Below are 14578 nucleotides of genomic sequence, written 5' to 3'. Positions count from 1 at the left end.
GGCTGGACTGCAATGGCATGACCTTGGCTCACTGCAACCTCCACCTCCCAGTTTCAAACGATTCTCCTGCCTCAGCCTCCCAAATAGCTGGGATTATAGGCATCCGCCACCACCCCCAGCTAATTTTTGTATTTTTAGTAGAGACGGGGTTTCATCATGTTGGCCAGCTGATGTGCCTTCAACATTAAATATATTGAATGTCATGAAGATATTGTAAAAGAGATCACAGTGACTTATACCTGTGATCTTAGCACTTTGGGAGGCTGAGGCAGGTGGATCACCTGAGATCAGGTCAGGAGTTCGAGACCAGCCTGGTATACATGGCAAAACCCTATCTCTACTAAAATTACAAAATTTAGCTAGGCATGGTGGTGTGTGCCTATAATCCCAGCTACTCAAGAGGCTGAAGCAGGAGAATCACTTGAACTGGGGAGTCAGAGGGGTTGCAGTGAACCAAGATTGTGTCACTGCACTCCAGCCTGGGTGACAGGGCAAAACTCTGTCTAAAAAAAAAAAGATATTGTTATAAAGAAAGAAAGAAAAAAACCTACCTGGCTTGTGTGTGTGTGTGTGTGTGTGTGTGTATGTGTGTGTGTGTGTGTATGTGTGTGTGTATGTGTGTTTTATATATATATATATAGCCATTCCACAAGCATTTATTTGAATATATATGTGTGTATGTAATAATGTCTGAGTTCCAAAAGTACTACAAAGGAAGAGGAGATTAAATTATCTCCACCTAAAATGGATGGCATGGCAGGATGAGTAGGAAGGAATTTTCTAGATCAGGGAGGGGTATTAAGGAAGTCACCTAAGAAAGAGATAAAGGCTTGGGCAAAAATGCTCATTTTTTTTTGGAGACAGAATTTCGTTCTTGTTGCCCAGGCTGAAGTGCAATGGCAAGATCTTGGCTCACCTCAACCTCCACCTCCCAGGTTCAAGTGATTCTCCTGCCTCAGCCTCCCCAGTAGCTGGGATTACAGACATGCCCTGATAATTTTGTATTTTTAGTAAAGACAGGGTTTCCCCATGTTGGTCAGGCCAGTCTCGAACTCCCAACCTCAGGCGATCTGCCCTCCTCGGCCTCCCAAAATGCTGGGATTACAGGTGTGGGCCACCGTGCCCAGCCAAAAATGCTGAGATTTAAAGCAATTTCTGAGAACCCTAAGTCATTCTGTGTGGCCAGAGCACAAGGACCAAGGGGGTTAGGTCGTTGAAAATAAAGTTGAAGATAAAAGAATCTAATCATATTTGCTAAGGAGGTTGGATTTTATCTCATAGTACAATCAATATCACTGATTTTTTCCAGTTTTTCCCTTTAGGTCTGTTTTATATGTTATTATCCACGAAAACCTGGAGAAGTCATTTAAGCTTGCGAGTTTCAGTTTTCTCTTCTGTTGAACGGTTGATGAGACATGAGATAATACATGGAAGATACCTCAGAAGCTTCCCGGAACATAGAAGGTGCTTAACAAACCTTAATTCCCTGCCATTCAGCCACTATACCCAGGTTGATTTCAGCACCATGGCTACCGCTTAGTCCAGAGAGAGTACAGTTCCCATTTTGGACACAAGAGGGGGTATGAGACTTACCTTTGCCAAAGATCACAGACTCACCTAACAGCCTTTCTTTCTTTTTTTTTGAGACGGAGTTTCGCTGTTGTTATCCAGGCTGGAGTGCAATGGCGCGATCTCGGCTCACCGCAACCTCCGCCTCCTGGGTTCAGGCAATTATCCTGCCTCAGCCTCCTGAGTAGCTGGGATTACAGGCACGCGCCACCATGCCCAGCTAATTTTTTATATTTTTAGTAGAGACGGGGTTTCACCATGTTGACGTGATCCACCCGCCTCGGCCTCCCAAAGTGCTGGGATTACAGTCTTGAGCCACCGCGCCCGGCCAGGCTTTCTTACTTAGCAAGCCCTCCAGGAAAGACCGACCAATAGGAGACATTCTTCCAAAATTAGAAAGGCATATGTCTTGTATTTGTTTTTCTTCTGAGAAACCGAGTGTTTTTTGAGAAACAAGGTCTTACTCTGTCGCCCAGGCTGGAGTGCAATGGTGCAATCACTCCTCAGCCTTCCTGGGCTCAGGTGATCCTCCCACTGCAGCCTTCTAAGTAGCTGGGACTATAGGTATGCACCACCACACCCAGCTAACTTTTGTATTTTATAGAGATGTGGATTTGCCATGTTGCCCAGAATGGTCTTAAGCTCTTGGGCTCAAGCAATCCCCCTGCCTCAGCCTCCCAAAATGCAGGGATTACAGGCATGAGCCACTGCACTGAGCTTACTCTGACTTGTTTTATAGATTCTAAGCCATTTGTAACTGTTCTTCATTCTCTGGACACATATTTGAAGGTGAACTCACTGGCAAGCATAATGTACTTAGTTATGCTGAAAGTAGCTGATGTTATTAAATAGTCTGGTATACACCACCTATTTTACATACATTATCACCTTTAATTTAACTCTCTCAAAGAGCCAGTGAAATAATCCTCATCCTCATTTTACAGATAAGCAACCTATGGTCTAGAGAAATTCAATCACATAATTAGTGAATGGCAAAAGTTGAATTTGAACCCAGAACTGCCTGATTCCAAAACTTAAATATATTACATTATATTAATTAATTTACTTATGTATTTATTTATTTGAAATAGGGTCTCACTCTGTTGCCCAGGCTGCAGTGAAGTGGTACATTCAAGGCTCACTGCAGGCTTGACCTCCTGGGTTCAAGTTATCCTCCCACCTCAGCCTCCTGAGTAGCTGGGACCACAGGTATATGCCACCACGCCTGGCTAATATTTTGTATTTTTAGTAGAAACGGGGCTTTGCCATGTTGTCCAGACTGGTCTTGAACTCCTGGACTCATGCAATTTGCCCACCTTGACATCCCAAAGTGCTGGGATTACAGGTGGAAGCCCCCAAGCCCTGGTGGTTATACTTATTTTAATTCAATTCCCTCATTTAACAGAGTTGGTCTAGAAAGGGATCTGGTCAGTGGTGGGTAATAACTTATGAGACCAAAGAAGAACTTTGTGCCTAGGGTGAGCACAATTTTTATTTCTCTCTGTCACCCAGGCTGGAGTGCAGTGGCACGATCTAGGTTCACTGCAACCTCTGTCTCCTGGGTTCAAGTGATTCTCGTGCCTTAGCCTCCCAAGTAGCTGGGACTACAGGCACACACTACCATGCCCGGCTAATCTTTGTTTTTTTTGGTAAAGATGGGTTTCACCATGTTGTTCTGGCTGGTCTTGAACTTGTGAGCTCAAGTGATCCTGCCACCTTGGCCTCCCAAAATGCTGGGATTACAGTTGTGAGCCATGGTGCCCAGCCAAGTGGGGAAGGCTCTAGTTAGTTGTTCACTCATTGTCTTGCCCTGGGAAAACTACCTGTTCTCTCTGCATCTTAATTTCCTAAATCATCTCTGAAATGGGTTGATTCTTTCTTATCCATCAGGTCCCAACTCAAATGTCACTTCCTCAGAAAGGCTGTCCCTGTTTAATTATCCTAACTTAATCATCTCTTTGGAATGTTTCCTTAAATATAGGTATCACCATCTGAAATTATCATAGATACTTTGTGTACTTATTGTTTGTCTCCTCTCTGTGGATTCCTAACTTCTGTGTGAGAAGGGATTCTGCCTGTTTAGCTCATGTTTGTGTACTCCGCTTAGAACAGTGCTTGGCATATACTAAGTGATCAACCCATCTTTGGGTTTGGTGGGAGAAGGCTGCTTTGAGTTTCCTCTGGCTCCTCAGTGAAACCTTGATTATGTTTGGAACTAATACCCCAATAACAGGGTGCTATCCATCATTGTGTTAAGTTATGGAATGGGTATTTTCTCTGTTTAAGAACTGGGGGGAAAAAAGAGGCCTAGAGGGTCAGGGAAGCAAAGACTGGGGACTGACAGTGCTAGATTCTGCTTCTGGGCTCTGTGGGAGAGGCCTGACTGAGACACTAATGGGCTTGATTAAATTTAAATACAATAAATAAAGTATGAATAATTATTTTCAGAGCAGTTGCTGCTTTTACCACCATTCCCCTTCTTCTGGCCCCTCTGTCTCTTTTGTTCTCTTTTTCACAGCGAATGACACTATCCAAGTTAGAAAGCTCTCCTGGGCGGGGCTCGGTGGCTCACACCTATAATCCCAGCACTTTAGGAGGCCAAATCAGGTGGATCACGAGGTCGAGAGATCGAGACCATCCTGGTCAACATGGTGAAACCCCGTCTCTACTAAAAATACAAAAATTAGCTGGACATGGTGGTGCATGCCTGTAGTCCCCGCTACTCGGGAGGCTGAGGCAGGAGAATTGCTTGAACCTAGGAGGCGGAGGTTGCAGTGAGCCGAGATCACTCCATTGCACTCCAGCCTGGGTAACAAGAGTGAAACTCTGTCTCAAAAGAAAAAAAAAGAAAGCTCTCCTGGTTGCCTCAATTTTCTTTTGCTTCATCTACATCCTATCAGTAACCAAATCTTGTTTCTTTCATGTCCCAGTGCATTTCCCAGCTCAGGTCTAATAATCTCTCCTGCTGTCTTTTGTTGTTGTTGTTGTTGAGATGGGGTCTCGCTATGTTGCCCAGGCTGGTTTCAAACTCCTAGGCTCAAGTAATCCTTTGGTCTCTGCGTCCTAATCAGTGTGACTATAGGCGCATGCCACTGCATCTAGTTATTTTGCTTTGTTTTGTTTTTGGAGGCAGAGTCTTGCTCTGTCACTCAGGCTGGAGTGCACAATCCTGGCTCACTGCAACCTCTGCCTGTCAGGTTCAGTCCTCCCAGATTCTCCTGCCTTAGCCTCACAAGTAGCTGGGACTACAGGCTCATGCTACCATGATTGGCTGATTTTTTATATTTTTAGTAGAGACGGGGGGGGTCTCACTATGTTGCCCAGGCTGGTCTTGAACTCCTGAGGTCAGGCAATCTGCCCACCTCGGCCTCCCAAAGTGCTGGGATCACAGACATGAGCCACTGCACTCTGCCAGCCTAGCTATTTTGAAGTCACTCCACCAGCATTTTCTCTGATCTCCCTGCTTCCAGTATCTTGGAACCTTCAATCTGATTCCTGTTGCGCAGGCTATAAGATCTTTTTTTTTGAGATGGAGTTTTGCTCTTTTGCCCAGGCTGGGTCAGCTCACTGCAACCTCCACCTTCCAGTTTTAAGTGATTCTCCTGCCTCAGCCTCCCCAGGAGCTGGGATTACAGGCACACACCACCATGTCCATCTAATTTTTGTATTTTTAGCAGAGACAGGATTTCACTGCTCTGCTGTTGGCCAGACTGGTCTCAAACTCCTGACCTCATGATCCGCCTGTCTTGGCCTCCCAAAGTGCTGGGATTACAGGCGTGAGCCACTGCACCAGGACATAAGATCTATATAAAACATAACTTTTGCCAAGTCTTCCCCTTGGATAAAGGCCAGTATCAGCTCTGCACTGCCCTGATCATGGAGTCCATTGTCCTTTGTATGGCCACCCAGGCTTTGCCTGACCTCTGACTCCAACTTAGCTCTCCTGCCTCACTCATCACCTGCTACTCTGCTCATTACACCTATGCTTCTAGAGACTCCAAGTTCTCTGAAGACTTCACATCATTTCACACTTTTGGGCCTTTGTTCATGCTGGCCCATCTGCCTAGGTGACTTCTCCACGCATTTAACTACTACTTTTTCTTAATGGCTCAGCTTAATTCTCAAGTCTACATCCCAGGACCTAGCATGAGGCCAGGCCTAACATCCCAGGTTCCTCCCTGCTGACCTGTCCAACTGTGAGAAAATAGCCATGCCTCACCAAATCTCTTATTGTGGCTAATTTGAGCCCTGGTTTTCCTTACTTTCAATAGCTAAGAAACCATCGGCCAGTTACTACTTGCTCACATCAGGGCATAAATCAGTCCCAACTTCACAGGTTCACTGTGAAAGTTAAATGAGATGGTAGATATGAGAAACCTTTTGTTAATACTTATATACTTATTTATCCAGAAATAAAGCATATAAATACGAAATACCTATATTTATAGGTACCCTGAGCTCTTCTAAGAATGGGTTAGGAGGCCCTGTGTTGGATAGTGGTATGGCCTTTCCTGTGGAGTTCAGATTAGTGGATCTTATATTCTACTGTCCTGTATCAGACACACTGAGTTCCTTGGGTCAGACACATTGAGTTCTTTCCCTTCCTTTCTCCCTCCCTTCCTTCCTTTTCTTTCTTTTCTTTTTTTCTTGACGAAGTCTTATTCTATATCAAGGCTGGAGTGCCGTGGCGCGATCTCGGCTCACTGCAACAACCTCTGCCTCCTGGGTTCAAGTGACTCTCCTGCCTCAGCTTCCCGAGTAGCTGGGACTGCAGGTGCCCACCACCACACCTGGCTAATTTTTGTATTTTTAGTAGAGACGGGGTTCACCATATTGGCTAGGCTGGTCTCAAGCTCCTGACCTTGTGATCTGCCAGCTTCAGCCTCCCAAAGTGCTGGTATTACAGGTGGGAGCCACTGCACCTGGCCAGGCAGAGGTATCTTTCTTACAGTCATATGTAACCATGTTATTCCATTGCCTAAAACCTTTTTGTTTGTAAGGTAAAATCCCAAATCCCTAATATGATGTACAATGTTTTGGACCATCTAGCCTCTGCCTCTTTTTTCTGCCCCATCTTCCACCACTCCTCTCATTGAATCCTATATTTCTGATCTATTTCACAGGTACATGCTTTCGCTACCCCATTGCATGAAGCAGTCTGTTGAAGGGGTTGGATGAAAATGACCTGTCAACACATCTGAGTTCCTAAGCTGGACATGAGGGATTAACACTAGGGTAAAGATTCACCTTGTGAAAATTTGAACATTCCAAATGACATCCTCTTGTGCCACTACATTTTCTAAGCCACTGATTTTCATTCAATAAAAGCTCACACCTGTGATCCTAGCTTCTTGGAAGGCTGAGGTGGGGGGATCGTTTGAGGCCAGAAGTTCAAGACCAGCCTGGGCAATATAGCAAGACCCCATCTCTAATAACAACAACCAAAGAGCATCAGTTTTATACTTCGTGTAAAACTAGGTGATGGAGAAGGCTGATTACTCTGGCAACTACGAAAGGAAATTTCACTGTAGGACTCTATTTATTTATTTGTTTGTTTATCTATTGTTTTGAGATGGAGTCTCACTCTGTCACCCAGGCTGGAGTATGGTGGTGCAATCTCGGCTCACTGCAATCTCTGCTACCCGGGTTCAAGCAATTCTTCTGCCTCAGCCTCCCAAGTAGCTGGGACTACAGGCATGCACCACCATGCCCAGCTAATTTTTTTTGTATTTTTAGTAGAGATGGGGTTTCACTATGTTGGCCAGGCTAGTCTTGAACTCCTGACCTCAGGTTATCTTCCTGCCTCAGCCTCTCAAAGTGCTGGGATTACAGGTGTGAGCCACCGTGTCTGGTCTATTTATTTTTTAAATATAGAGACAGAGTCTCTCTGTTTTCCTGGCTGCAGTACAATGGTTATTCACAGGCGTGATCCCACTACTGATGAGCATGGAAGTTCTGACCTGCTCTGTTTCCGACCTTGGCTGATTCACCCCTCCTTAGGCAACCTGGTAGCCCCACACTCCCAGGAATTCACCATATTAATGCTGAACTTAGTGAGGATACCTGATCTGCATAGCACACTATAGTCCAGAATTCCTGGGCTCAAATCATCCTCCTGCCTCAGCCTCCTGAGTAGCTGGGACTACAGGCAGGTGATACCGTGTACTTTACAGGACTCTTAATCACAATGCTGTTTGCTGGGAAATCAAAATATAATTCTAGAGTCTAATAGAAAAAGCTCTGGTCTTGGAGTCAGACCTGCCCTCTGGTTCTGCCACTTACTATTTGTATGAACCTGGGCAAGTCACTTAAACTTTTTGAATTCTCTTTTCTTGTCTATGAAAAAGGGATGATGATCCATACTTTGCCTAATTACATTGAGGATTAAATGAGATAAAAGATGTGAATGAGCTTAGCGTAATTTAAGGATCCAATGAATATAATTGTTAACTAATCTGAGCCAAGACAAAAGGCAGAATTTTTCTTCCTTCCCATTCTTACTTGGGCATTTGGATCCGGAAGTGAAGACAGTGCAGTATGATTTGATTTCTGTTGTTCTTCCCTCAGGTGGCTACCTTAGTCAATAAGAAGGTAGCTTATGGAGGCATAAGTGATACAACCCAAATGTAAGATGTGGCCTCTCAGCCTCCTTTTTTTTTTTGAGACTGAGTCTGACTCTGTCACCCAGGCTGGAGTACAGTGGTGTGATCTAAGCTCACTGCAAACTCCACTTCCCAGGTTCAAGCGATTCTTCTGTCTCAGCCTCCCAAGTAGCTGGAATTACAGGTGCCCGCCACCCTAATTTTTTTTTGTATTTTTAGTAGAGACAGGGTTTCACCATGTTGGCCAGACTCAAACTCCTGACTTCAGATGATCCACCCGCCTTGGCCTCCTAAAGTGCTGGGATTAAGCCGCCATGTCTGGCCACCTCCTTGCCTCTTTAAGATCCAAATGCAATGGGCTTGAAGCTCAATATTCACATTTCCCAACTCATGTAAGTGCAAAGTCCTACACAAGTTTTTGCAAGTTCCCCAAGGGCTTGTGCTGTCACAGTTACCTCTGCTTCCAGTCTCCTTTTTCAATTGAGACCTAACAAAGCACATTGCTCAACTCCCTGTTCATGCACTGTTACAGTTCTCCTCTCTTAAAAAGGATTCCTGGGTGTAATAACCCTTCCTGAAGTCTTGAGAGTCACATAGGATGGTCACATCCTGTGTGTGACAAATCCCTAAAATGGGATCATTTAGGCATTTCACTGCTGAAACACTCTTTTGCCAACCTACCATGGGAGAGTTTCTTCTTACTCTTTACCTATGTAGCACCTATCCTTACATTGATTTTCTTACTCATGTTTTTCCTTTCCTCCTCCCATCTCTGTCTATTAACTTGCCCTCCAATCATTTTGTCAAGTGAATTCCAAATTCTCCTCCCCTCCAACCCCCCATCCCTTATTTTCTTGAGATGGAGTCTCACTCTGTTGCAAGGCTGGAGTGCAGTGGCACAATGGCAGCTCACTGCAACCTCCGCCTCCCAGGTTCAAGTGAGTCTCCTGTCTCAGCCTCCTGAGCAGGTGGGAGTACAGGTGCCCACCACCACACCTGGCTAATTTTTGTATTTTTAGTGGAGACAGAATTTCACCATGTTGGCCAGGCTGATCTCAAACTCTTGGCCTCAGGTGATCCCAAAGTGCTGGGATTGCCAGTGTGAGCCATCATGCCCCACCTACTCCACCCCTTTTTTAAACATAAACAGCAATTTGATTTTTCTTCTTCTCCCAAACTTACATATTCACACTTATCAACTGAGGTCCCAAGCAGGACAAAAGGACCTTCTGGGGCCGGGCGCGGTGGCTCACGCCTGTAATCCCAGCTACTCGGGAAGCTGAGGCAGGAGAATTGCCTGAACCCAGGAGGTGAAGGTTGCGGTGAGCCGAGATTGCGCCATTGCACTCCAGCCTGGGTAACAAAAGCAAAACTCCATCTCAACAACAACAAAAAAGGACCTTCTGTGCATTGGGATCTGTCATTCCAGGAAGCAGTTGTGGTCAAAAATAGCACTTTTTTTTCTATTATAAGAAACACAGTGTTTCCTATTTATTGAATGCTTACCATGTGCCTAGAATTCTGTCAAGTGCTCTCCAGTAGCTTGTGTTCTCATTTGATCTTCCCAACAACTCTGAGAAGGAGTTCCCATTGTTGCTCTTTCTACAAATAAGGAAGGGATGTGTGTGCGAGAGAAATGAGGTAATTGGCATAAGATCACATAGCAAGCAAGGACTGAAGATCAGGTCTGCCTGGCCCTGAGCCTGTGTGTGCCCTTTCTAATTTACTACACTGCCTTTCAGAGGAGGGAGAAGGAGAAAGCAACCAGAAGAACTGAGGCTACATAAAAGCAATACCATCTGTTCTTATATTGTCTCACGACTTTAAAAGGATGGCTCTATATGCTATCTCATTATTCCTGGGAGGAAAGAATAATCATTATCATCTCATCTATTTTGAAATGAGGAAACTAGGGCCTTGTGGGAGAAAGGGAGTGAGGGAGCAGTTCAGCACAGCATTTTTTCTTTTTTTTTTTTTTTACCATTTAACTTGTTTTAATGTTTCTTCACAAATGGTGAAAAATACTAAAGTACAGACAAGGAATAATCATAATGTTTATGGCCAACATTATAAATATGGAATTATATTTATAATGACCAACATTATCAATATGGAATTATAAATTTAAAACATTTCTGGTTTAAAAAATAAATCTGGTAGTCAATGCAGCTCTGCGGGGTCTCTGCATCTAGTAGGGCCGATCTCTGCACTCGTGACAGTGCTTGCCTTTATCCATTTTTCCAGGTCCTCCACGTCCTCCTCTTCTTCCTCCCATTTCATCTTCCTCCACCAAAGCCACTTCAGTTCACGCCCCGGCCATCACGGAAACCACCTCTGTCTCCACCACGGCCACCTCTGAACATTCCACCGGGACCACCACAATCCATGAGTCCACTTCTTCCTCCCCGCATGCCACCAGGGCCTCCTCTGACATGATCACCATCCAGGGGCGGGAATGGTGGCGGGAGGAAGGCTTCAGGCTTTGGGGCTTTACACTGGTTGCACTCTGTTCTTCAGGCGAAGTTCTGGTTTCAACAACCTGGACTGGGACACTGCCAGTCTCCAGCTTGGTGCTGGACGTTTCTTCCTCTGGAGGGGTTCCCTTGGGAACCCCAGGGTCCTCTGGGAGGGAAGCCTCCTCTATCTCCTCCATGGCCTCCCATGCAACCCATGGGTCCCCCAGGACATCCTGGGCCTTCTAGACCTCCACAGAGTGGTGGTGACATCCCTCTGCCCTCACGGGGTGGCATACCACCCCTCATACTGTTCACTGGAGGCTTCTTCTGAGCAAGAGAGACTTTAAGTTTGCTCCCTTGAAAATCTTTACTGTCAAACCACTCCACAGCAGCCTTGGCAGTAGGTGGGTCTTCATAGGATACTGTGGCATCGCCTTTGGACTTTCCTGTTTCCTTGTCCAGGTAGATGCGGATCATGGGTTGCCCAGTTCTCTTGTTCATCTTAACAACCCCACACTGCTTAAAGAAGTCTGCCAGATCATCTAGAGTCACATTATCATTTAATCCTTGTACATAAATTGCATTGTTGTCAGAGTCTTCATCTGGATCTACAGGTGGGCCTAGATCAAGATCTGCTCCTTCGTCCATGGGTCCACCAGGCTTATTGAAGCCACCTCACTCTCCAGCGCTGCCGATTCCACTGCGTCCTCCTCCCTGCCCACCTCTGCTCATGCCTCCACGATCAAATCCCCCCCTTCCCCTGCCCCAGTTATCAGGACCACTCATGCTCTGGTTCTCTCCTGGTCTGGAAAATCCTCCTGACTCCTGCCCATAAACACCCATGCTACTGGGGTGGTCCTGTTGGAATGAACTCTGCTGCCCGTAGCTGCTGCTCTGTTGGCTATATTGACTTGGATCCTGGCAGTAGGATCCAGTTTGGGGTGGGTAACTAGTGGGAGGCTGCTGCCCATAGCTGCTTTGTTGACCATAGCTACTCTTCTGTCCATAGCTGCTTGGTTGCCCATAGGTGTTCTGTTGAGAGTAACTGCTTTGATCATAACTAGTCAGCTGTGTAGAAGAATAGCTGGTAGGAGGGTAGGATGGTGGTGTGGTGACTGGCTGCATAGGGTAGCTCCCAGGTACCTGGGGATAACTGTAGTTACTCTGTCCATATCCTAGGCTGGGCTGGTTGTAACCTCCTGTGCTAGATTGAGGTTGATTAGTCTCAATGGGCTCGTTACCATCCTGCAGTTTTTTAGGTGCAGTGGTTGCTGGCTGTTGCCCATAGGCTGGATAAGCAAGCTGAGTGCCATATGCAGACTGAGCTGTGTAGGAGGCCTGGGTGGTGGTGACTGTAGCAGTGGTAGTATCATAAGCACCAGTGTCATACCCCTGGACAGGCTGGCTGTATGCCTGGGGGGCAGTTGGAGTAGTATAGCCAGTGGGAGGCTGTCCATAAGAAGTTGCATAGGCGGTCTGCCCATAAGTTGCAGTGGTCTGAGCCTGGGTATAGCTAACATCAGTGGGCTGTCCATAGGTTCCATAGCTTTGTTGCCCATATGCCTGGGTGGTCTGTGCATATCTTTGAGTGGGCTGGGCAGTGTAAGCACTGTAGCTCTGCTGCACTGCAGCTTGGCTACAGGTTCTGTAATCCGTGGACACCATTTTCTCTCCTTCCTCCTCGTTCTCAGCATGTTTGATTTTGCTGTTACAGAGGTAACAGCAGTGGGTGATTACGAGCTCAAGAGTGATCATGGGAGCTGGTGGCCAAGGTGATGTGGAGGCCAATGACTGAGAGACCAGGAAATTCCATAGCTACTGAAGTCACCAGGAGGATGGCAGGACAGGGTCTAGTGAGAATGACCATGAGCCAGGGGCTCAATCTTTAACGCATAAGGAGCAATTGTGGGTCAGTGATGAGGAGGGGTGGAGGGTGGTATGGTTGAAGAGCACAGGAAAAAGAATTTTTATACAAGGGTCAAAATGGCCATGCCAACCCCACATCCTGGTTTTATAGTATACAGGGAGTGGAAGAATAAGAAGCCTTCTAGCAGAGGGCTTCAAAGGAGGCAGTACCTGGAGGAGGCTCAGGCAAAGAAGTCACCTGAGTATTCTGAAGAAGCAGGGGATATAGGAGAGTTTGTTGACAAAATATCAGGATTCTAGAAGGCACAGAGGAAAGGCCTGACTGTGTGGTGGGATGTGGGAAAGTGAGTGAAAGGGCTGGGCAAGAAGCTCAGAAGAGTAAGTGTATGAGGCAGAGGCCACACAAGCAGAGGGGCTCTGTCAGTTTGGGTGGTTCCTAGGCTGGAGATACACACTGTAGACCAGGTCATAATGGAACTTGGGGAAAAATGGTTTTGATATTTGACTCAGACCTCTAAGATTTGAGATGTGGGAGAATTGTGGGGAAAGATAATGATTCTAGATCAAGCTGTCAGCTGGCTCCTGTGACCTCAGGAAGACTGGAAGTCCATACCTGGATTTGAGAGTGGGTGTTAATTGCCTCCTGTATCTGCCTTCTCTGGTAGAACTGGGACTTCCTAGGGCCACACAAGAATATTTTCTCACTCCTGTTGATAGCCTCCTGGTAATGGGAAATGATTGAGAGTTTTCATTTGTTTGCTTTTTTCTTTGAGAGAGAGTCTTGCTCTGTTGGTCAGGCTGGAGTGCACTGCTGGAGTGCAGTGATCTCAGCTCACTGCAACCTCTGCCTACCGGGTTCAAGCAATTCTGCCTCAGCCTCCTGAGTAGCTGAGACTACAGGCATGCACCACCATGCCTGGCTAACTTTTGTATTTTTAGTAGAGACAGGGTTTCACCATGTTGGCCAGGTTGGTCTCGAACTCCTGACCTCAAGTGATCTGCCTGCCTTGGCCTCCCAAAGTTCTGGGATTACAGGTGTGAGCCACTGCACCCAGCTGAGAATTTTTTAAAACAAGGTTGATGGTAACATGATGACATTTTATTTATTTACTTATTTATTTATTTTGAGACAGAGACTTGCTCTGTCACCCAGCCTGGAGTGCAGTGGCGCGATCTTGGCTCACTGCCACCTCCACCTCCTGGGTTCAAGCGATTCTCCTGCCTCAGACTCCTGAGTAGATGGGATTTCAGGCACATGCCACCACACCCAGCTATTTTCTTTTGTATTTTCAGTAGAGATGGGGTTTCACGATGTTGGTCAGGCTTGTCTTGAACTCCTGACCTAGTGAACCACCTGCCTCGCCTGCCTCAGCCTCCCAAAGAGCTGGGATTATAGCCATGAGCCACTGCACCCAGCCATGATGACATTTTAAAGGGTTGCTTGGGCTTGTATAAAAATGGTTTTGGTATCTCACTCAGAATGAATGGGACCAGGAAATCCTATAACTATTGAAGCACCAGGAGGATGGCAGGACAGAGGCTAGTGAGAATGACCATGAGCCAGGGGCTGTCATCTTTAATGTGTAAGGAGCAACTGGGTGTCAGTAATGAAGAGAGGTGGTGGGTGGTATGACTGGAGAGCCCAGGAGAAAGAATTTTTGTGCAAGGGTGGAAATGGCCATGCTAACCCACCTCCTGGTTTTACAGGATGAATTAGAGATTGAAGGCAGGAATTAGGAAGCTGTTGCATTAGTACAAGCAAGAAGTGATGATGCTGGAATTAGAATAAGGGCAATTGAGACACAGAGGAAGGGCAGGGATATGTTAAGGTGGTGGGATGTGGGGTGTAAAGGAAGCACAGATAGGGTAGAGGACAGCGTCCAGGTTTCTGGCTTCGTTTCCGCTTGTAGTCAGCTTCCCTCCCTGGGCTTTTGTGAAGGCAGAATGATAGAACGGACCAGAAAGCAGTGTGGAAATGACAAAACTGCTACCCATCATCAGCTACATTATCATCAAAGCTCTCTGATCACCCTAGTAAGTTCAGTCAATGGAACGAGTCATGACAATTAAGATAAATCACTATAA

At 46.2% G+C, this 14578-nt stretch overlaps 1 long non-coding RNA gene and 1 pseudogene across 1 annotated transcript; one reads left to right on the top strand and one right to left on the bottom strand.

Annotated features, from left to right (window-relative positions):
• The first annotated feature begins 1309 nt into the window (after positions 1 to 1309).
• Positions 1310 to 6908, top strand: LOC128928166 (uncharacterized). The gene is made up of 2 exons (XR_008472888.2): positions 1310 to 1464; positions 6693 to 6908. It is a non-coding gene; the product is annotated as an uncharacterized LOC128928166 (long non-coding RNA).
• Positions 6909 to 10322: 3414 nt separating this feature from the next.
• LOC100399578 (RNA-binding protein EWS pseudogene) lies at positions 10323 to 12316 on the bottom strand (annotated as a pseudogene).
• Between the last annotated feature and the right edge of the window lie 2262 nt (positions 12317 to 14578).

The sequence above is a fragment of the Callithrix jacchus genome, chromosome 7, assembly GCF_049354715.1.
Source record: "Callithrix jacchus isolate 240 chromosome 7, calJac240_pri, whole genome shotgun sequence".
Taxonomy (NCBI): Eukaryota; Metazoa; Chordata; class Mammalia; order Primates; family Cebidae; genus Callithrix; species Callithrix jacchus.
The sequence above is the reverse complement of the archived record's forward strand: the minus strand, read 5'-3'. Positions and strand labels throughout refer to the sequence as shown.